The sequence below is a fragment of the Meriones unguiculatus genome, chromosome X (assembly GCF_030254825.1).
Source record: "Meriones unguiculatus strain TT.TT164.6M chromosome X, Bangor_MerUng_6.1, whole genome shotgun sequence".
NCBI lineage: Eukaryota > Metazoa > Chordata > Mammalia > Rodentia > Muridae > Meriones > Meriones unguiculatus.
Genome location: NC_083369.1, coordinates 34,898,769 through 34,923,009, shown reverse-complemented (window position 1 = coordinate 34,923,009; position 24,241 = coordinate 34,898,769).

Here is a 24,241-nt window from a genome sequence, read left to right as displayed (position 1 = left end):
TCCATTGTTGTTGAGGTCGAACTTTAGTCCATGATGGTCAGATAGAATACAGGGGATTATTTCAATCTACTTGTATCTGTTGAGGCTTGGTTTGTTACCAACTATATGGTCTATTTTGGAGAAGGTTCCATGAGGTGCTATATATTATATATATATATATATATTATATATATTATTTTGAGTTTGGGTTCAAAGTTCTGTAGACATCTATTAGGTCCATTTGATTTAGGACCTCTGTAAGTGACTTTATTTCCTTGTTAGGCTTCTGTCTAGATGATCTGTCCCTTGGTGAAAGTGGGGTGTTGAATTCTCCCACTATCAAGATGTGTGGATCAATGTGTGATTTAAGTTTTAGTAATGTTTCATTTATGAAAGTAGGTGCTCTTGTATTTGGGGCATAGATGTTCAGAATTGTGATGTATTCTTGGTGGATTTTTCCTTTGATAAGAATATAGTATCCTTCCTCTTCTTTTTTGATTAATTTTGGTTAAAAGTCTATTTTATTAGATATTAGGTTAGCTACTCCAGCTTGTTGTCTGGGTCCATTTTCTTGAAAGACATTTTTCCTGCCCTTTACTTTGAGGTAGTGTTTATCTTTGTTACAGAGGTGTGTTTCTTGGATGCTGCAGAATGTTGGATCCTATTTCCGCACCCATTCTGTTAGTCTGTGTCTTTTTATTGGAGAGTTGTCCATTGATGTTGATAGAGAATAGTGCCTAATGAATGTTAGTTCCTTTTATATTGGAGTCAGTGGTCTTACTGTGTTTCATTGCTTGTTTTCTTTTCATTTTTGTTGGAATATTATCTGTATGCTATGATTTTGGGTGAAGTTGTTTTCATTGTATTGGAGTTTTCCTCCAGTATCTTCTGTAGGGTTGGTTTGCTGTGAAGATGTTGCATAAATTTAGTTTTGTCATGGAATATTTAGTTTTCTCCATCTATGTTGATTGAAAACTTTGCAGGTTTTTTTAGTCTGGGTTGACATTTGCGGTCTCTTAGAGTCTGCATGACACCTGCCCAGGCCCTTCTGGCTTTCATAGTTTCTGATGAAAACTCTGGTGTGATTCTGATAGATCTATCTTCATATGTTACTTGGCCTTTTTCCCTTGTTGCTTTTAATATTTTTTTCTTTTTTCTGTAGATTTACAGTTTGACTATGATGTGGCATGAGGAGGTTTTTTTTTCTGGTCTAGTCTATTTGGTGTTCTGTAGACCTCTTGTATGTTTGGGAACATTTCTTTAAGTTGGGAAAATTTTTCTTCTATAATTTTCTTTTTTTTTTTTTCAATGCAGTTTATTCAGGAACATTGAACAATCCTCGGACCCCGGGGAAAGCCAGCCCACAGCTTAAATAGCCTCTGGGTAGCCAACCCAGGCGTGCCACGGGGGCAATGCAGATAGGTCCACATACATGGAAGCAAGCCAGATCCTCAGCCTTAGCCAAATGTGGAGTTGTTCGTGACAGAGAGCACTCACCATCGGGAAGGTGGAAGGCGGAAACCAGCTCCATCTTTAAGGCATAGCATTCCGCAGCTCTCTACAGTTCCCCCTTTTTGTTTTAGACGCATCAGGCAAGAGTAGAGGTCTGATCTCTGATATTAGAAATAAATTGGGACTTTGTACCGATGTTCATTTAGGTGTCATCCACCCAAAGAGCATCAGACCCGTCCGATACCTTTTTCTCAGAGGCGGGACCTGGGGCATCAACCCGCATGCAATCAGACATGCTCTTCTCTAGGTCCAAAGCGGCTGACCCTGAGTGCAGTGCTTAGCCTCGCATCCTGAGCGTATCATTTTAGCTTTTTATGGTATCCAACCATGCTTGGGGAGAATGTCCTGCTTCAATGGCTGTAAAGGCCTGAATGATCATGGCTGCATCACACTGTTGTGAGACTCTAATCTTGCATATATACCACAGGCAAACCAAGGAGACCAACACCAGAAGGCCTGCTAACACTCCCATCCCCGCCCATTCCTTCAGATGATTCATGGCTGCAGCAATCCATGTTGATAATCCTGTGGCTAGTCCTGCGTCCACTCCGGTAGAATTTACTGTGACAATGGCCACTCTTAGCTGCTCCATCGTAGTATCGAATTCTCCAGTCCAATTACCTAAAATATAGCTCGACAATTGTTTAGACAGATTTGCAGCACAGGAAAAATTCTCATGTTGTATGCTAGTGACACAAAGTCCAGCATACTTTCATTGACAGCCAGGTTGAGCGATTTGCCATAGGGTATCAATTTGCTCCTGCAAGAGGTCAATCCTCTGATTGAACACCATCAAGCTTCCTTTTAGTTGAGCATTAATTCCTTTATGTACAACTAAGGCATGAGCTACATTGCCTAATGATTATTCAGGGTCTGAGCAGTCTGCCCAGTATGACTCATGGCTAATGCCCTGGTGGTAGCTCCAACAGCCGTCAATGAGATGGTAGTAACAATGGTGGCTGTAGTTCCAAGATCCCTTTTCTGTCTGAAGAGAGTCATAGCGTGAAGGGCATCAATGGGCACAGGCACCCAGTGAGGCATGCGAGTAACCAGGGCATACCTAAATTTACTAGTATTCCAGCTTTGGGCAAAAAAGCAAGTATCATTACCACAATTACTTGGCTCTATCTGGCTAATAATGAATAAAAATGGGGGATATAGACAAACAGGTGTGGGCTTATAGGAAATATTATGAGAAGCCTTAACCCCTCGTTGGAACATCCTGCATCAGTTCTAGAACTAGCAGTGGTGGTGTCCGAGGTCTGAGTAGGTTCAGGAGACCATTGCCCCCAGGGGCGAGACGTGCTCCATGCCAATTGACTAACTCCATGTTTTCCTCCATTTTTGAAAGTCATTTAAGGTTCTTAAATTATTTTTTTTCCCTTTTTTCTTAAATTTTTCATCAATTACACTTTATTCATTCTGCATCCCCCCATAAGCCCCTCCCTCCTCTCCTCCCAATCCCACCCTCCCTCCTTCCTCTGCTTGCATGCCACTCCCCAAGTCCACTAATAGGGGAGGTTCTCCTCTCCTTTCTGATCTTAGTCTGTCAGTTCACATCAAAAGTGGCTGTATTGTCCTCTACTGTGGCCTGGTAAGGCTGCTCCCCCCCCCCCAGAGGGAGGTGATCAAAGAGCAGGCCAATCAGATTATGTCAGAGGCAGTCCCTCTTCACATTACTATGTAACCCAATTGGACTCTGAACTGTCCTGGGCTACATTTGTGCAGGGGTTCTAGGTTATCTCCATGAATAGTCCTTGGTTGGAGTATGAGTCTCTGGGAAGTTCCCTGTGTTCAAATTTTCTTGTTCTGTTGCTCTCCTTGTGGAGACCCTGTCCTCTCCAGCTCTTACTATTTCCCAGTTCTTACCTAAAATTCCGTTCTCCTGCCCAACAGTTGCTCATCCGGCTCAGCATCTGCTTTGATAGTCTGAAGGGCAGAGGCTTTCAGTGGCCCTCTGTGGTAGGTTCCTAGGTTGTTTCCTGTTTTCTTTTTCTTCTGATGTCCATCCTCTTTGCCTTTCTGGAAGGGGATTGGACGTTTTAGTTAGGGTCCTCTCTCTTGCTTAGTTTCTTTAGATGCACAGGTTTTAGTGGGTTTGTCCTATGTTGTATGTCTATATGAGTGAGTATATACCATGTGTGTCTTTTTGCTTCTGGGACAACTCACTCAGGATGATCCTTTCCAGATCCCACCATTTACCTGCAAATTTCATGATTTCCTTATTTTTCAGTGCTGAGTAATATTCCATTGTGTAGATGTACCACATTTTCTGCATCCATTCTTCAGTTGAGGGGCATCTGGGTTGTTTTCAGGTTCTGGCTATTACAAATAAAGCTGCTACAAACATGGTTGAGCAAATGTCCTTTTTGTGTACTTGAGCCTCTTTTGGATATATGCCCAGTAGTGGTATGGCTGGATCTTGAGGAAGCGCTATTCCTAGTTGTCTGAGAAAGCGCCAGATTGATTTCCAGAGTGGTTGTACAAGTTTACATTCCCACCAGCAGCCCTTTCTCCACAACCTCTCCAGCATGTGTTGTCACTAATTTTTTGATCTTGGCCATTCTCATGGGTGTAAGGTGAAATCTCAGGGTTGTTTTGATTTGCATTTCCCTAATGGCTAGTGAGGTTGAGCATTTCTTTAAGTGCTTCTCTGCCATTCGGTATTCCTCTACAGAGAATTCTCTGTTTAGCTCTGTTCCCCATTTTTTAAGTGGGTTACTTGGTTTGCTGCTTTTCAGCTTATTTACTTCTTTATATATACTGGATATGAGTCATCTGTCAGATAAGGGGTTGGTGAAGATTCTTTCCCAATCTGTAGGTGGTCGCTTTGTTTTGATGACGGTGTCCTTTGCTTTACAGAAGCTTTTCAGTTTCATGAGGTCCCATTTATTGGTTGTTGCTCTTAGAGCCTGTGCTGTTGGTGTTCTGTTCAAGAAGTTTCTCCCTGTACCAATGAGTTCTAGGGTATTTCCCACTTTTTTTTCAAGCCTATTTACTGTGTCTGGTTTTATGTTGAGGTCTTTGATCCACTTGGACTTCAGTTTTGTGCAGGGTGACAAGTATGGATCTATTTTCATTTTTCTACATGTAGACATCCAGTTAGACCAGCACCATTTGTTGAAGATGCTATCTTTTTTCCATTGCATGGTTTTGGCGTCTTTGTCAAAGATCAGGTGTCCATAAGTGTGTGGGTTTATTTCTGGGTCCTCTGTTCGGTTCCATTGATCCACCATTCTGTTTCTATGCCAGTACCATGCAGTTTTTAAAACTGTTGCTCTATAGTACAACTTAAGATCAGGGATGGAGATACCTCCAGAAGATCTTTCATTGTAGAGGATTGTTTTAGCAATTCTGGGTTTTTTGTTATTCCATATGAAGTTGAGAATTTTCCTTTCCAGGTCTGTAAAGAATTGTGTTGGTAATTTGATGGGCATTGCATTGAATCTGTAGATTGCTTTTGGTAAGATGGCCATTTTTACTATGTTAATCCTACCAAGCCATGAGCATGGGCGATCTTTCCATCTTCTCATATCTTCTTCTAATTCTTTCTTCAGAGATTTGAAATTTTTTTCATACAAGTCTTTGACTTCCTTGGTTAGGGTTACTCCGAAGTACCTTATGTCATTTGTGGCTATTGTGAAGGGTGTTGTTTCCTTAATTTCTTTCTCAGTCCTTTTGTCTTTTGTATACAGGAGGGCTACTGATTTTTTTGAGTTAATTTTGTATCCGGCCACTTTGCTGAAGGTGTTTATCAGCTGTAGGAGTTCCCTGGTAGAGTTTTTGGGGTCACTCACGTATACTATCATATCATCTGCAAATAGTGATAATTTGACTTCTTCCTTTCCAATTTGTATCCCCTTGATCTCCTTCAACTGTCTTATTGCTCTAGCAAGGACTTCCAACACTATGTTGAAGAGATATGGAGAGAGTGGGCAGCCTTGTCTTGTCCCTGATTTCAGTGGGATTGCTTTAAGTTTCTCTCCATTCAGTTTGATGTTGGCTATAGGCTTGCTGTATATCGCCTTTACTATGTTTAGATATGTGCCTTGTATCCCTGATCTCTCCAATACTTTGAACATGAATGGATGTTGGATTTTGTCAAAGGCTTTTTCAGCATCTAGGGAGATTATCATGTGGTTTTTTTCTTTCAGTTTGTTAATATGGTGGATCACATTGATGGATTTCCATATATTGAACCACCCCTGCATACCTGGGATGAAGCCTACTTGGTCATAGTGGATAATATCTTTGATATGTTCTTGGATTCGGTTTGCAAGTATTTTATTAAGTATTTTTGCATCAATGTTCATAAGGGAGATTGGCCGGAAATTCTCTTTCTTTGTTGAGGCTTTGTGAGGTTTAGGTACCAAGGTGACTGTGGCTTCATAGAATGAATTTGGTAATATTCCTTCTGTTTCTATTTTGTGGAATAGTTTGAAGAGAATTGGTGTTAGCTCTTCTTTGAAGGTCTGGTAGAATTCTGCGCTGAAGCCATCTGGTCCTGGGCTTTTTTTGGATGGGAGACTTTTGATGACCGCTTCTATTTCTTTGGGGGATATAGGTTTATTTAGTTGATTTACCTGGTCCTGGTTCAGCTTTAGTAAGTCAAATCGATCAAGAAAATTGTCCATTTCATTTAGATTTTCAAATTTTGTGGCATATAGACTTTTGAAGTAAGTCCTAATGATTGTTTGGATTTCCTCAGTGTCTGTAGTTATATCCCCCTTTTCATTTCTGATTTTGTTGATTTGGGTGGTGTCTCTCTGCCTTTTAGTTAGCCTGGCTAAGGGTTTGTCGATCTTGTTGATTTTCTCAAAGAACCAGCTCTTGGTTTCATTGATTCCTTGAATTGTTTTATTTGTTTCCAATTGATTGATTTCAGCCCTGAGTTTGATTATTTCCAGCCGTCTACTCCTTCTTGGTGTGTCTGCTTCTTCTTTTTCTAGGGTTTTTAAGTGAGCCATTAGGGTGCTTGAATGAGCTGTCTCGAATTTCTTCTTGAAGGCACTTAGTGCTATGAACTTTCCTCTTAGCACTGCTTTCATTGTGTCCCACAAGTTCGGGTATGTTGTGTCTTCATTTTCATTGATTTCCAGAAATACTTTAATTTCTTTCTTTATTTCTTCCCTGACCCAGCTGTCATTTAGTAACAAGTTGTTCAGTTTCCATGTGTGTGTAGGCTTTTTGTTATTTCTGTTATTGTTGAGGTCCAGCTTTATTCCATGGTGATCAGACAAGATACATGGGATCATTTCAATCTTCTTGTATCTGTTGAGGCTCGCTTTGTGACCCACTATGTGGTCTATTTTGGAGAAGGTTCCATGAGGTGCTGAGAAGAAGGTAAATTCTTTTGTGTTTGGGTGTAAAGTTCTGTAAATGTCTGTTAGGTCCATTTCATTCATGACCTCTGTCAGAGACATTGTTTCTTTGTTTAATTTCTGTTTGGTTGACCTGTCCTTTGTTGAGAGTGGGGTGTTGAAGTCTCCCACTATCAATGTGTGTGGATCTATATGTGCTTTAAATTTTATCAATGTTTCTTTCACAAATGTGGGTGCCCTTGTATTTGGGGCATAGATGTTCAGGATTGTGATGTCTTCCTGGTGGAATTTTCCCTTGATGAGTATGAAGTGTCCTTCCCCATCTCTTTTGATTAATTTTGGTTGAAAGTCTATTTTATCAGATATTAGAATGGCTACTCCTGCTTGCTTCTTGGGTCCGTTTGCTTGGAAAGTCGTCTTCCAACCCTTTACCCTCAGGTAATGTCTATCTTTGTGTCTTAGTTGTGTTTCTTGTATGCAACAGATTGCTGGGTTTTGTTTACGTATCCATTCTGTTAATCTGTGTCTTTTTATTGGAGAGTTGAGTCTATTGATGTTGAGAGAGATTAATGACCAGTGGCTGTTAGATCTCTTGATTTTGATGTTGGCTGTGCTCATCAGGTTGTGTGCTTGGTTGCTTTTTGTTTTACTGAAGTGAGGTTATTTATTTCCTGTGTTTTCTTGAATGTAGCTAGCTTTCTTGGGTTGTATTTTCCCTTCTAGTGTCTTCTGTAATGCTGGATTTGTTTGTAGGTATTGTTGAAATTTGTTTTTGTCATTGAATATCTTGTTTTCTCCATCTATGAAGACTGAGAGTTTTGCTGGGTATAGTAGCCTGGGCTGACATCTGTGTTCTCTTAGGGTCTGCATGATATCCGTCCAGGCCCTTCTGGCTTTCATAGTCTCTATTGAAAAGTCAGGTGTGATTCTAATGGGTTTGCCATTATATGTTACTTGGCCTTTTTCCCTTGCAGCTTTTAGTATTTTTTCTTTGTTCTGTATACTTACTGTTTTAATTATTATGTGGCGGGAGGATTTTCTTTTCTGGTCAAATTTGTTGGGTGTTCTGTAGGCCTCATGTATTCTAATTGGCCTCTCCTTTAGCTTGGGGAAATTTTCTTCAATGATTTTGTTGAAAATATTTTCTGGGCCTTGGAGAAGGGAGTCTTCTTTTTCCTCTATACCTATTATTCTTAGGTTTTGTCTTTTCATATTGTCTTGCATTTCTTGGACGGTCTGTGTCAGGAATTTTTCGGATTTAACATTTTCTTTGACAGATACATCGATTTCTTCCATTGTATCTTCTACACCTGAGATTCTTTCTTCCATCTCTTGTAGTCTGTTGGTTATGCTTACCTCTGTAGTTCCTGTTTTCTTCCCTAGATTCTTCCTTTCCATTATTTCTTCCATTTGTGTTTTCTTTAATTTTTCCAATTCTATCTTCAGGTCTTGAGTTGTTTTGTTTACTTCCTTCACCTGTCTGATTGTACTTTCCTGTTTTTCTTTTAGTTCCTTCAACTCTGTTTCTATCGTTTCATTCAGTGTTTTAAGCATTTCCTTTATAAAGGCCATAAACTGTTTGGCTGCAGCTTCCTCTATTTCTTTACGGATGGCAATATTCTGTTTGAGTTTATCTTCCTCTATGTCTTTACGAATCTTATTTGTTTCCTCTGTTATCATCTTCATGAGCATACTTGTTAGGTCATCTTCTTGGATTTCAGTTATGGTGGGGTGTCCAGGGCTACTTGCCCCTGGGTAACTGGGTTCTGGAGATGCCATATTGCTCTGTCTTTTGTTGCTTGAGCTTTTACGCTGGCCTCTACCCATTATGTTATCTTAGGAGTTTGGGGTTATTTTCTGGTGGTTCCTGGGGATCCTGTGGTTGAGAGAATCCCCTTTGCAGAAAGCTGGTTTTTCCTGAAGGATGTCTTCTCAGCTTTTTGGGTATAGTCCCTGGATGGCTGGTGTTTTTTCAGGAGTTGCTCACCTCAGGGATATAGACCTGAGTGGTAACTGTGGTCTTTGTTAGTCGAGAGGGTTCTCCTCTCACCCAGGGAAGTCCTGAGGGCAGCTGCCTTGTTTCTGGGTTTCTTGTTGCAAATTTAATGATCAGCTGCTGTGACCCAGTTGGACATCAGGCGCGCCTCAACTGTTTGTGCTTGTGTCTGGAGCACAGCTGAGTGCTGGCGCCTCGGCCCCATTAGACTGCTAGACTTTTTCTAGGGAAGGATTGGGTGATTTAGATCAGTACAGTTTCCTTCCTTCCCCGTGGATTCTCTGGAGACACGGACTCCTAGTGTCTTTTTTTGCCCTGGTGCACACTGCTCAGTGTCCGCCAGCTGGCTGGCCACAGAAATTTGCCTGTGCCTGGAGCACAGCTGTGTGATGGCGCCTCAGTCTCTGCCAGCTGTCTGGTGCGCAGAAACTGCCTGTGTCTGCCTTTGCGGCTTTTGGGAGCCCGAGTGGCTCCCTAAGTTGGGTAATTTTCCGGGGACCTTTTCAGGTTGGGGTTGAGCTGAGTGCTCTGAGATCAGACCCGCCGTTTCTATCTCCGTCGGCGAATCAGGCGTGCAGGCAGGCAGGGCTCTGTGCCGGAACCTGGTTCCCAGGCTCTGGTTCCGGGCTGGCTCCTGGGGTGCCCGTGGAACCCGCCCGAGTCTTTTCCAGGGGATGTCTGGGTGACCTAAGGCCGGTCCCAATCATTTCCTGTACCCTGGGGTTATCTCTCGACTGAAAATTCCAGTCTCTGATAGTGTGGTGCCCAAGGTTCAGTCTGGGACCGTGACCAGAGACACTGGCTTGTGGCTCTGGGCTGGGGCTGGGGCTGGCGGCCGGCAGCCAAGTGTCTGGCGGAACCGGGATCTCTTCTGCGGTTTAGCAGGGTGAGTTAAAAGCTGATTGAATCCCCCACCGTGGGGTATCCTCTCACCTGGGAAACACAATGACTGTGTTTTATGGCCGAGAGTTCTGATTGCTGTTCACTGTGCTGATCCTGCTGTGCTGCTGCTCAGAATGAGAGTCCTCCCGGCGCCGCCATCTTGCCCCTCCCCTATAATTTTCTTGAAAATATTTTCTGGACCTTGGAGCCTGGAATCTTGTTTTTCATCAATTCCTATATTCTTAGATTTCGTCTTTTCATGGCATCCTTGATTTCTTGGATATTTTGTGTTTGGCGCTTTTCTGATTTTACTTTTCCTTTAAGAGAAGTATCAATTTCTGCGAGTGTATCTTCAGCTCCAGAGATTCTCTCTTCCATCTCTTGTATTCTGTTGGTGATGCTTACTTTTGCGGTTCCTGATCTTTTCTCCAAGTTCTCCAGGTCAAGGATTTGCTCAGTTTGTGTTTTCTTTATTGATTCTATTTCTGTTTTCATGCCTTGCACCATTTCCTTCATCTGTTTGAATGTGGATTCCTGTCTCTCTACGATGGTCTCTATTTTTTTGTTCATTTTCTCTCTATATGCCACTAAGTTTATCTGTACTTTTGCCTCTATATGTTTGGCTATGTTTGTCTGTGTTTCTTTAAGAATTTTGTCCATTTCCTCTTTCTTTACCTCCAATTGACTGGCCAAATCTTTGATAGATTCATACATTTCCTGTTTAATTGTCTGAATTTGCATGGTTATTGTTCTGATAGAATTGTTTGTTTCCTCTTTATGAGCCTCAAATAGTTGGGTAAGCATAGCTTTAAAGTCATTTTCCTGTGCTTCTGATGAATTGGAGTATCCATCAATTTTGGGGGTTACTGGTGAAATCATGATGTCCTGATTTATGTTGGATGTGTTCTTTTCCTTACTGTTGGGATCGGTGCCTTTGGCAGCTGCTTTGATATTTAAATCTCAGTGGAGAGACTGCTTTTACCGGACCTTCTATAAAGGCAGGGTAGAATTTGCAAGTCCATCTCCTTTTGTTTGTGACAGCAGGTAGGATAGCTTGTGTGCTCCTCGTGGAATTTAAACCATTGTTCTGAGATGTTTCTACTCTGGCTTAGAAACTTTACAATAAAAAGACAGGCCGACAGTTAAGGCAGAAGAAGGCTGAAGATGATGTTCCAAGCATCCTGTCTCAACTCTTGTGTAAACAGGACACAAATAAAGCAACTAGATACAATGTTGTGCAATGGGAGGAGCCAGAGAACAGGAAAGAGTGGGAGGAGCATGAGGAGAGCAGAGCGCAGGGGAGAGCAGAGCTGGAGGAGAGAGCTTGGGAGCTTGGAGGACATGGAGCATGAACCAGACCTAAGATTTCACAAAAAGCAAGTATAATGTGGGAAATCTAAATGTTAGGAAACAGAGGGCTGGAGGCAGAGGAGGAGGCAGAGACTTGAGACTTGCTGCTTGCACTGCTTGCTGCAGCAGCCTCCCTTTTGCTGTGGCTGTCGAGTCTGGACCTTTAAAAAAGTTTCCTGTGTGCTGTGTGTTTATTTAAATAATATTAATCCTCACTCCCAACTCAAGAACCATTCGACTCTGCTGGCTGGCTCCGGCACCCTACCCCTGGCCATTGGCTTATCTGAAACCTTCCCTGTTTCTTTTTGGATTCTGTAGTTCAGACTGATACTGTCCCTCTCTGGCATCTGGAGAGTTCTTTAGGAAGCTGTGAGAGGTCCCATGGCCTCAGCATGTGCATTGGTGGACTAGCTGTACTCTTAAGCAGGTCACTTTGGCAGGGATCAGGTTATCCAGGCTCTCTGCTCTCTGGTTTGGCCCTGCTTGATCTTATGCAGGGGGACTGATGTGTTCCACCAGCTCAGTACTGCTGCCACTGTCAGGTTAGGAAGTCCCGCTGCAGCTGGAGATTGGGATGCCAGTCCAGATGTCTTCTGGGAAGTCTTGGGGGCCCTCCACTCTGCTCTCCAAGCCTGAGAGGCCCAGCGCCTGGTGTGCTTAGCTTGTATGGTGGGTCTGTTGGCTTTGGTGGGTATATAGCGTATTATCTGTCACTGAGGGCTTGGGCTGTCCGTGCAGCCAGTGGCTGAGCGACCCTATGGGGCCAGTATGGTGGCTAGCAGACCTGGGACCTTGGGATGATGGTGCCACAGTGCAGGGGCCTCAATGTCCCAAGTGGCTCTCTGTTACCCACAGTGGGTATGTGGGTGTTGGGGGCCCAATGCCTGGCTTCTATTTTAGAAGGACCTTGGATCTGGGGCTCTGGAGACACTCAAGAACGCACTCATTCTGAAGCAGGTCACATCTGCAGGGATCAGGGTATCCGGGCAATCTGCTTTCTGGTTTGGCCCTGCTTGGTCTTAGGCAAGAGGACTGTTGCACTCTGCCAGCTCAGTGCTGCTCCGCCGCCAGGTTAGGAATTCTCGCTGTAGCTGGAGACTAGGTTGCCAATCCAGATGCTTTCTGGGAGGTCCCAGGGGCTCTCCACTGTGCTCTCCAAGCTTGGGAGGCCCAGCGCCTGCTGTACCTAGCTTGTATGACGTTTCTGCCTGGCTTTGGTGAGTATATAGCGTATTATCTGTCACTGAGGGATTGGGAGGGCCATACGGTCAGTGGCTGAGTGATCCTTTGGAGCCAGTATGGCAGCTAGCAGACCCGGGACCCTGGGAGGATGGTGCTGCTGTGTGGGTCTGAGATTCGGAGGCCGGTACCACTGGCAGTTGCAGCTAAGAGGCTAGGAGCTCTGCCTCAGCTACTGCAGACCCCAGGCAGATAGGTGTGAGCTGAGAATCTCGGTGAGTCCACTGTGCTGAGGGAGGTCTGACAAAGGAGAGTGCAGGGAGATCAAAGGATCGTTTCTCTCCTTCCCCAAACAAGTTCCCGGGTGACCTGAGACCAAAGTTCTCACCTCATGCGATGTTCCCTGTCATTTAGAAAGCCTGTTGTTTTCCTGGCTTCAGAGGTCCTTCCACTCACCAACTCAGGCGTTCAGCTCTTCCACAGCTCAGAAGCTGTGTGTGCTAGTTGTCATCTTCCACAACCATTCTGTTAGCCTGTTTTTTTTTTTTTTTAATTGGAGACTTGAGTCCATCAATGTTAATAGATATTAGTAACCAATGATTGTTAGTTCTTTTTATTGTGGAACTGGTGGTGATAGTGTGTTTATGTGCTTGTTTTCTTTTGGTTTTGCTATTGTGATGTTATCTACATCCTGTGTCCTCTTGGGTGTAGTTGATTTTGTTGGATTGGAGTTTTCCTTCAATTATCTTCTGTAAGGCTGTGTTGGTACATAAATATTGTTTAAATTTAGTTTTGTTATGTAATATCTTGTTTTATCTATCTACGGTGACTGAAATTTTTTCTGGGCATAGTAGTCTGGGCTGGCATCTGTGGTCTTAGTGTCTGCCATCTGCCCAGGCCCTTTTGGCTTTCATAGTCTCTATTGAGAAATCTACTGTGATTCTGATTAGTCTACATTCATATGTTACTTGCCCTTTTTTCTTGGTGCTTTTAGTACACACACACACACACACACACACACATATATATATATATATACATATATATTTATATATATTTCTCTGCAGATTTAGTATTTTTATTATCATGTACCAGGAGCAATTTCTCTACTGGTCTAGTCTGTTTGGTGTTCTGTAACTCTCTTGTATGTTTAAGAGTATCTCTTTTTAAGCCAAAACCATTCAATGGAAAAAAGACAACGTCTTCAACAAATGGTGCTTGTCCAACTGGATGTCCACATGCAGAAAATTGAAAATAGATCTATATTTATCACCCTGTACAAAACTAAAGTCCAAGTGGATCAAAGACATCAGCATAAAGCCAGATACTCTAAAGCTGTTAGAAGAAAAAGTGGGGAACAGCCTAGGACTCATTGGCACAGGAGACAACTTCCTGAACAGAACACCAACAGCACAGGCTCTAAGAGCAACAATCAATAAATGGGACCTCATGAAACTGAAAAGCTTCTGTAAAGCAAAGGACACCATCATCAAAACAAAACGACTGCCTACAGATTGGGAAAGAATCTTCACTAACCCTTTATCTGACAGAGAACTAATATCCAGTATATACAAAGAACTAAAGAAGCTGAAAAGCAGCAAACCAAGTAATTCAATTAAAAAATGGGGAACAGAGCTAAACAGAGAATTCTCTGGAGGGGAATACCGAATGGCAGAGAAGCACTTAAAGAAATGCTCATCCTCATTAGCCATCAGGGAAATGCAAATCAAAATGACCCTGAGATACCACCTAACACCCATCAGAATGGCCAAGATGAAAAACTCAAGTGACAACCCATGCTGGAGAGGTTGTGGAGAAAGGGGAACCCTCCTCCACTGCTGGTGGGAATGTAAACTGGTACAACCACTCTGGAAAGCTATCTGGCACTTTCTAAGACAATTAGGAATAGTGCTTCCTCAAGACCCAGCTATACCACTGCTAGGTATATACCCAAAGTTTGCTCAAGTACACAAAAGGGATACTTGCTCAACCATGTTTATAGCAGCTTTATTTGTAATAGCCAGAACCTGGAAACAACCCAGATGTCCATCAAAGGAGGAATGGGTACAGAAATTTCTACACAGTGGAATACTACTCAGCAATCAAAAAGGAGGAAATCATGAAATTTGCAGGCAAATGGTGGGATCTAGAAAAGATCATTCTGAGTGAAATATCCCAGAAGGAGAAAGAGAAACACGGTACATAATCACTTATATAGACCTATAAGATATGATAAACATAAGGAAATCTATACACCTAAAAAAGATAATCAAGAGAGCAGACATGGAGTAAGATGATCAATCCTCATTTAGAAAGACAGATGGGATGTGCATTGAATGTATAACAGGAGTCTACTGAGTGCATCTGAAAGACTCTAACTAGCAGTGTTTTCAAAGCAAAGACTCATGACCAAACCTTTGGCAGAGTACAGGGAATCATAAGAAAAAAGGGGAGTTAGTCTGATGGGGAAAGGATAGGAGCTCCACAAGGACCAAATATATCTGGGCACAGGGTCTTTTCTGAGACTGACATCCAACCAAGGACCATGTATGGATATAACCTAGAACCTCTGCTCAGATGTAGCCTGTGGTAGCTCAGTAACCAATTGGTTTCCCAAAGTGAGGGGAACAAGGACTATTTCTAACAGGAACTCAATGACTGGCTCTTTGGCCTCCCCACACCCCAAGGGAGGAGCAGTCCTGTTAGGCCACAGAGGAAGGCTTTGCAGCCAGTCCTGAAGATACCTGATAAAACAGGATCAGATGAATGGGGAGGAGGTCCCCCCCCCATCAGTGGACTTGGAAAGGGGCACGGTGGAGATGAGGGAGGGAGGGACTGGGAGGGAATGAGGGATTGGGACACAGCCGGGATACAGAGTTAATAAAATGTAACTTATAAGAAAAAAATAAAGTTAAAAAAAAAAAGAGTATCTCTTTTTTTAGGTTGGAAAAATTTTCTTCTATGATTTTCTTGAAAATATTTTTGGACATTGGAGCCTATTATCTTCTTTTTCATCTGTTCCCATTAGTTTTAGGTTTAGTCTTTTCATGGTGTCCTTGATTTCTTGGATGTTTTGTGTAAGGAACTTTTCCATCTTAATGTTTTCTTTGAGAGATATATTGATTTCTTCAATTGTATCTTCAAGACCTGAGATTTTCTCTGTCTCTTGTAGTCTGTACCTCTGTGGTTCCTGATCTCTTCTCTAAGTATTCCATCTCCAGGGGTTTCTCAGTTTGTGTTTTCTTTGATTTTACTTCTGTTTTCAGGTTCTTAAACAGTTTCTTTTCCTTCACCTGTTTGATTGTGGTTTCTTGTCTGTCCTTGATTGCTTCTATGATTTTGGTTGTATTTTTCTGTATTTCTTTGAGAGATTTGTTCATTTCCTTTTTTAATTTACTTTTATTTCCTTTTTATTAATTAGAGTTTATTCATTTTGTATCTCCCCTGTACCTTCCTCTCTCCTCCCTCCCAATCCTCCCCTTCCTCCCTCTTCCCCACCTGTGCCCCTTCCCCAGTCCACTGATACAGAATGTCCTCTTCCTCTTCCCTGTGATATTAGTTTATCAGGTCTCATCAGGAGTGGCTGCATTGTCTTCCTCTGTGGGTTGGTAAGGCTGTTCCCCCCTCGGGAGGAGGTGATCAAAGAGCAGGCCAACTGTTAATGTCAGAGATAGTCTCTTTTCCCATTACAATAGAACCCACTTGGATACTGAACTGCCATGGGCTACCTCTGTGCAGGGGTTCTTGGCCATCTCCATGAGTGGACCATGGCTGGAGTATCAATCTCAGAAAAGACCCCTGTGCCCAGACTTTTTAGATCTGTTGCTCTCCTTGTGGAACTCTTGTCCTCTCCAGGTCTTACTATCTCCCACTTTTTTCATAAGATTCCCTTCACTCTGCCCAAGTTTGGCTATGAGTTTTCATCATCTACCTTGATACCCTGCAGTGTATAGCCTTTCAGAGCCCCTCTGTGGTAAGCTCCTGTCCTGTTCCCTGTTTTCTCCCTCTTCTGATGTCCATACTCTTTGCCTTTCTGAATGGAGATTGAGCATCTTATATACAGTCCTCCTTTTTGATTAGCTTCCTTAGGAGTACAGATTTTAGTATGTTTATCCTATATTATATATTAGACATATATCCAAAGACACTCAAGTATACAACAAGGACATTTGTTCCACCATGTTTGTAGCAGCTTTATTTGTAATAGCCAGAAGCTGGAAACAGTCCGGATGCCCCTCAACTGACGAATGGATACAGAAATTGTGGCATATCTACACAATGGAATATTACTCAGCAATAAAAAAACAAGGAAATCATGAAATTTGCAGATAAATGGTTGGAATTGGAAAAGATCATACTGAGTGAGCACAAAGAAGCACAAAGACACACAGGGTATATATTCACTCATAAGTGGATATTAGATTTATAATATAGGATAATCATTTCCTTTTTATTTGCCTCTACTAACTGCATAACCATAGATTTAAGGTCATTCTTCTGCATTAGAATATTCATTGTTTTGTGTAATTTCTGGGGGTAACCATGATGTCCGGGGGTTTGTTTATTGTATTCTTACACTGGCCTTTAGCTATCTGGTTGTCCATAGTCTTGGATGCTTGTTCTTTGAACCTTCAACTAAGAGTGCATCTGCCCATCTCTGGTGTCTGGAGTAGTTTTCAGGATGAGGAGAGAAGTCTGGGAAAATAAGAATGTATGCTGGCATTTTGGATGCAGTCACACTTGTGTGGCTGTTTTAGAAGACAGGCAGGGGTACAGGTGCCTTGAACGGCAAGGGGTTCAGGCATGGGGGCTTTGAATGGCAGGCTGAAAGGCACTGGCCTGGGTATGGGTCCAGTTCCTTGAATGGCATGTGGGGCCAGCACGGGTGCTTTGAATGCCTGGACATAGGTGTCTCAGGTGGTTGCTGAGGGCACACAGATACCTCAGGTGGAAGTTACCAAGGAGCAGCTGATCTCCAGATTACAGGCCTGTCCAATACTGTGCTCCCTACCAGACTGCTCTTGGTTCCTCCATCATGGATCTGAGATACTTATGATTTTATTGTCCAACTGGTTTCCACAGGGAGACCAGTAGAACCATGGGTTGGATGTTGGGATGTTGTCTCAGGAATCCAGGCACTGCCCCTGGGGGAGAGGGAGAGATCTCATATCTGGCTGCTGGAGTCGACTGTCCCTGGACCTAGATCCCTGCAGAAAGGGCAGGGGGCTCACAGTTCATGACTCCTGGACCTGGGAGACAGCCATGGAGGCCTGGATCTGATTGTCCCCAACTCCCCAGATGTTCCATCTGGTCTGGGAAATACCCAAACTAGTGTTTTGGATCCTGCCACCTGTTTACTCACCATTTTCACAGTCTCTGATCTTCTGCTCCTTAGATATGGTACACACTCATCACCACCATTTTGGAAACTCACCAGATCTCATGATAGATGGTTATGAGGCAACATCTTATTGCTTGGAATTGAACTAAGGACCTTTGGAAGAATAGCTTGTGCTCTTACCTTTTGAGCCATCTCTCCAACCTTATTTCTATTAAGGTTTAGAGAATGCAATATGTCTTGAATATAATAACTTTATTCTCTTCAACAATCCCAACATCCACTCAGTTTCCCCTACCCTCTCTGTCCTCTTTTCTTTCTCTCTCTGTATCTGTCTCTCTGTTTCTCTCTCTCTCCCTTTAAAACAAATATACTAGACAGGCTCCAAAATGGCAGCAACCAGCGTGCACCATATCTGAGGGGCAGAGGATCTGAAACTCCAAAATTGGTGAGTGGAGGGGAAGCTGAAGCCAGAACATAGACATTGAGGCTTCCTGGGAGAGAGGGAACAACCCTTGAGCTGAGACCATTTGGACCAGGTCAACCATGGACTTCTCTGGAGACTGAGAGCAGCAAACTTTGGATCGCCCTGCACTTCTCCTTGTTGGGTCTCCCTCCTCCTCAGCGAAGGTGGCTAGCAGTGCCCATGGCTCCTAGCACAGCTCTTCCTGCTCCCTATCTGAAACAGGGAAGGAATGCACCCAAGTCCCTCAGTGGCTGGCTGCCAGCTGTATGAGCCAACCAGATCTACCGGGCCACCTAGGTCTGCCAGACCACCCAGGGACTCCAGGACAACTAGACCTGCAGGGCCAACTAGGTCAGGAGCTCCCCAGGGCCTCTCAGAAGACATTTGTACCAACAGCTTCCCAGTTCTGCCACTGTGGCTGGACTCCCAGCTGGCCAGCTACTATACCAGGCTCCAAGTTCTGTGGCTGTAGCATCTCTGAGCTGAGAGATCTTCTAAACTCACATTTGTCCCACAGGCCCAAATCTGACAGTAGAGAATAAGGGCAACCCCTGTGCTTTCCAATTAGACACGCTAGAGAGTGAGTGTGCTTTCAAGTAAGTGCACGCAGAGTCCCAGATCCAGGAACTATCTATGCTAGCAGCCAGACATCAGAACCCTCCCACCCACAACCCCACTGTGGGAAACATAGGGACAGCTTTCTCAACACTGAAGCCCCTGTTCTGTGGGTCTACCAGTGGAATCCAGGAATACAATTCCTGGAGCTCAGGCAAATCTGAATACCAGAAGAACAGTGTGAGAGGCCTGAAGGCCACTGAGGCAGTCAGGGAATCTGCACATATGCATTCTGTCGAAAAACAGAGCCAGCTACTGCACCCCCTCCTGCAATTGCCACCCTCTTGCCCCACGTTCCATGCATCTACACTCTGTAGCACCCTGTCCTTCAAGGCACACTTCCACGCACAGGCATATGCTTGTTTGTCTGCACTAGTGCATCTGTGCCTGTATACCTTCCTCTCTTAGATACAGCTGAAACACCAGTGCACATTCTCAAACCTGTGGACCTCTTTCATCTACCTGAAGAATATTCCAGACACCAGAGAAAGACAAACACAGTCTGAAATATAGACTCTAGGAACAAACAGTGAAGGTTACCAATAAGCAGATGGCCAGAGGTAAGAACACACACAACAAAAATTAGGACATCATGGCTTCACCAGCAACTCCAAAAATCAATGCATATTTGAATTCATTGGAAACACAGGAAAATTATTTTAAAGCTATGCTTATACAGTTATTAGAGGCACATAAAGAGGAAAAGAACAAATCTCTCAAAGAAATAGCTACACAAATGGAAGCAAATGAAGAGGAAATAAACAAATCTATCAAAGAAATACAGGCAAAACAGACAAACATATGGAGACATAGGCAGTGGCACAAATAGTGGCATATAGAGAAGAAACAAACAAAAATATAGAAGCTATCATAGAAAGACAGGAAGCCCATTCGAACAGATAAACAAAATTGTGCAAGACATGAAAACAGAATTAGAATCAATAAACACACACACACACACACACAGAGAGAGAAAAACCTGGAGCTGGAGAACTTAGAGAAAAGATCAGTAACCACAAAGGCAAGCATTAACAATAGAATACAAGAGATGGAAGAAAGAATCTCAGGCGCTGAAGATGTACTTGCAGAAATTGATACTGCTTTCAAAGAAAAAGTAAAATAAGAAAAGTTCAGGAAACAAAACATCCAAGAAATCAAGGTTGCCATGAAAAGACAAAATCTAAGAATAATAGGAATAGATGAAAAAGAAGATTCCAGGCTCTAAAGTCCAGAAAATATTTTCAAGAAAATCATAGAAGGAAAAATTTCCCAACTTAAAGAGATGTCCACAAACATACAGGAGGCCTACAGAACACCAAATAGACTAGACCAGAAAAAAAAAAAAATCACGCCACATCATAGTCAAAACTAAATCTACACAAAAAAGAAAAAAATATTAAAAACAGCAAGGGAAAAAGGACAAGTAACATGAAAAGTTACACCTATCAGAATCACACCAGACTTCTCAACAGAAACTATGAAAGCCAGAAGGGCCTGGGCAGATGTCATGGAGACTTTAAAGGACCACAGAGGCAACCCAGACTACTATACCCTGCAAAGCTTTCTATTAACATAGATGGAGAAAACTAAATATTCCATGACAACACTAAACTTAAACAATATCTACACAGCAATATCTACAGAAGATACTAGAAGAAAAAAATCCAATCCAATGAAAAAAACTACAACCAAGAAAACACAGGATATAGATAACTTCATGACAAAGAATTAAAATAAAACAAGAATAGAAACACAGTAACATCACCAACTCCACAATAAAAGGAACTAACGTTCAATGGTCACTATTATCTATTAACATCAATGGACTCAACTCTCCAATAAAAAGACACCAACTAACAGATTGGTTGCACAAACAGGATTCAAAATTCTGCTGCATCCAAGAAACATACCTCTGCAACAAAGATAAACAGTACCTCAGAGTAAAGGGCAGGAAAAAATGTTTTTCAAGCAAATGGACCTAGAAAACAACCTGGGGTAGCTATCCTAACATCTAATAAAATATACTTTCAACCAAAATTAATCAAAAAAGATGAGGAGGGGCACGTCATTCTCATCAAAGGAAAAAATCCACCAGGAGAACATCACAATACTGAACATCTATGGCCAAATACAAGAGCGCCTACATTCTTAAATGAAACATTATTAAAGCTTCATAGATCTGAACACCTTAATAGTGGGAGACTTAAACACTCCACTCTCACCAAGGGACAGATCATCTAGACAGAAGCTAAATAGGGAAATGGAGCCACTTAGAGAGGTCTTAAATCCAACGGACCTAATAGATATCTACAGAACTTTTCACCCAAACTCAAAAGAGTATACCTTTTTTTCAGCAACTGACAGAACCTTCTCCAAAATAGACCATATAGTTGGTCACAAAACAAGCTTCAGCAGATACAAGAATATTGAAATAATCCCTTGTATTCTATCTGACAACCATGAACCACAGCTGGACCTCAACAACAACAACAAAATAAATAGCAAAAATCTTACACACTCATGGAAACTGAATAACTACTCAATGGCAACTGGGTTAGGGAAGAAATAAAGAAAGAAATTAAAGTCTTCCTAGAATTAAACAAAAATGAAGACACAACATACCCAAACTTATGGGAGGAAATAAAAGCAGTGCTAAGAAGAAAATTCATAGCACTAAATGCCTTCAAGAAGAAATTTGAAACATCTCATAACGCAACTTAACAGCTCACCTGAAAGCTTTAGAATAAAAAAAAAAAAAAGAAGCAGACATACCCAAGAGGAGTAGACATGTGGAAGTAATCAAACTCAGGGCTGAAATCAGTAAATTAGGAATAAATAATTCATAGGAATGAATAATTCATAGAATCAATGAAACCAAGAGCTGGTTCTTGGAGAAAATCAACAAGATAGACAAACCCTTAGCAAAACTAAATAAAAGGCAAAGAAAAACAGTCCAAATCAGCAAAATCAGAAATGAAAGAGGGAAATAACAACAGACAATGAGGAAGTCCAAACAATTATTAGTTTTTACTATAAAAGCTTATATGTCACAAAATTTGAAAATCTAAAGGAAATGGACAATTTCCTTGATAGATTCCATCTACCAAAATTAATTCAAGATCAGATAAATAGATTGAATAGTCCTATATCCCCCAAGAAAATAAAAACATTCATCAAAAGCCTGCCTGCCAAAAGAGCCCAGGGTAAGATGTTTTCAGTGCAGAATTCTACCAGACCTTCAAAGAAGTGCTAACTCCAATTCTCTTCAAATTATTCCACAAAATAGAAACAAAAGAAACAATACCAAACTCATTCTATGAAGCCACAGTCACCCGGATATATAAACCACACAAAGACCGAACAAAAAAAAAAAAGAGAACTTCATACCCATCTCTCTTATGAACATTGATGCAAAAGCATTCAATATATAAAATACTACCAAACCAAATCCAAGAACACATAAAAAATATCATCCACCATGACCAAGTAGGCTTTATCCCAGGCATGCAAAGGTGGTTCAATATATGGAAATCCATCAAAGTAATCCACCATATAAACAAACTGAAGGAGAAAAAAAAAAACATATAATCATCTCCTTAGATGCCGAAAAAGCATTTGACAAAGTCCAACACCCATTCATGTTTAAAGTCTTGGAGAGATCAGGGATAGAAGGCACATACCTAAACATAGTAAAGGCAGTATACAGTAACCCCATATCCAACATCAAACTCAATGGAGAGAAACTGATATCAGGGACAACTCAAGGCTGCTCACTCTCTCCATATCTCTATACCATAGTACTTGCAGTCTTAGCTAGAGCATTAAGATAACTAAAGAAGATCAAGGGGATACAAATCAAAATGAGAGAGGTCAAAGTTTCACTATTCACAGATGATATGATAGTATACATGAGTGACCCCAAAGTGGATGGATACAAAATTAACTAAAAAAAAAAAATCAGAAGCCCTCCTGTATACCAAAGACAAAGGGGCTGAGAAAGAAATTAGGGAAACAACATCCTTCTCAATAGCCACTAATAACATAAAGTATTAGTGGTGACACAAGGGCTGAGAAAGAAATTAGGAAAACAATACCCTTCACAAGAGCGACTAATAACATGAAGTGCCTTGGGGTGACACTAACCAAGTAAGTGAAAGACCTGTTTGAAAAAAAATTGAAGTCTCTGAAGAAAGGAATAGAAGACGATATCAGAAGGTAGTAAGATCTCCTGTGCTCATTGATTGGTAGGATTAAAATACTGAAAATAGCCATCCTGCAAAAACAATCTACAGATTCAATGCAATTCCCATCAAAATAACAACACAGTTCTTTAACGACCTTGGAAGTTAAATTCTCAACTTCACATGGAAAAACAAAAAAACCTAGAATTGCCAAAACTATTCTGTACAACAACAGATCATCTGGAGGTGTCTCCATCCCTGATCTCTAGCTGCACTGCACAGCAATAGTAATCAAAACTGCATGGTACTAGCATAGAAACAGACTCACGGATCTATTGAATTGAATAGAAGACCCAGAAATAAACCCACACACTTATGGACACCTGATTTTTTTGACAAAGAAGCCAAAACAATACAATGGAAAAAAGACAGCATCTTAAACAAATGGTGCTGATCTAACTGGATGTCTAAGTTTAGAAAAATAGAAATAGATCAATTCTTATCACCCTGAACAAAACTAAATTCCAAGTGGAACAAAGACCTCAACATAAAACCAGACACACTAAATCGTTTAGAAGAAAAATTGGGAAAGAGCCTTGAACTCATTGCCACAGGAAACAACTTCCTGAACAAAATATAACAGCACAGGCTCTAAGATCAACAATCAATAAATGGGACCTCATGAAACTGAAAAGCTTCTCAATAACAAAGGACAGTGTTATCAGAACAAAACTACAGCCTCCAGACTGGGAAAGGATCTTCAACAACCCTATATCTGACAGAGGTCTAATATCCAGAATATATAAAGAACTCAATAAATTAAAAAGCAACAAATCAAGTAATCCAAATGAAAAATGGAGTATGGAGTTATGCAGAGAATTCTCTGTAGAGTAATATCAAATGGCAGAGAAACAATTAAAGAAATGCTCAAGGTGCTTAGTCATCAGGAAATGCAAATCAAAACAAACCTGAGATTTCACCTTACACCCATCAGAATGGCTAAGATCAAAACCTCAAGTGAAAACACATTCTGGAAAGTTGTGGAGAGAGGCGAAGCCTCCTCTGTTGCTGGTGGGAATGTAAACTTGTACAACCACTCTGGAAATCAATGTGGTACTTTCTCAGACAATTAGGTATAGGGCTTCCTCAAGATCCAGCTATACCACTCCTAGGCATATATCCAAAATATGCTCAGGTACACTACAAGGACATTTGCTCAACCATGTTTGTAACATCTTTATTAGTAATATCTAGAACCTGGAAACAACACAGATGTCTCTCAGTGGAAGAATGGATACAGAAATTGTGGTACATTTACACAGTAGAATAAAACTAAGCAGTTAAAAACAAGGAAAAAATGAAATTTGCCGGCAAATGGTGGGATCTAGAAAAGATCATCCTGAGTGAGGTGTCCCAGAAACG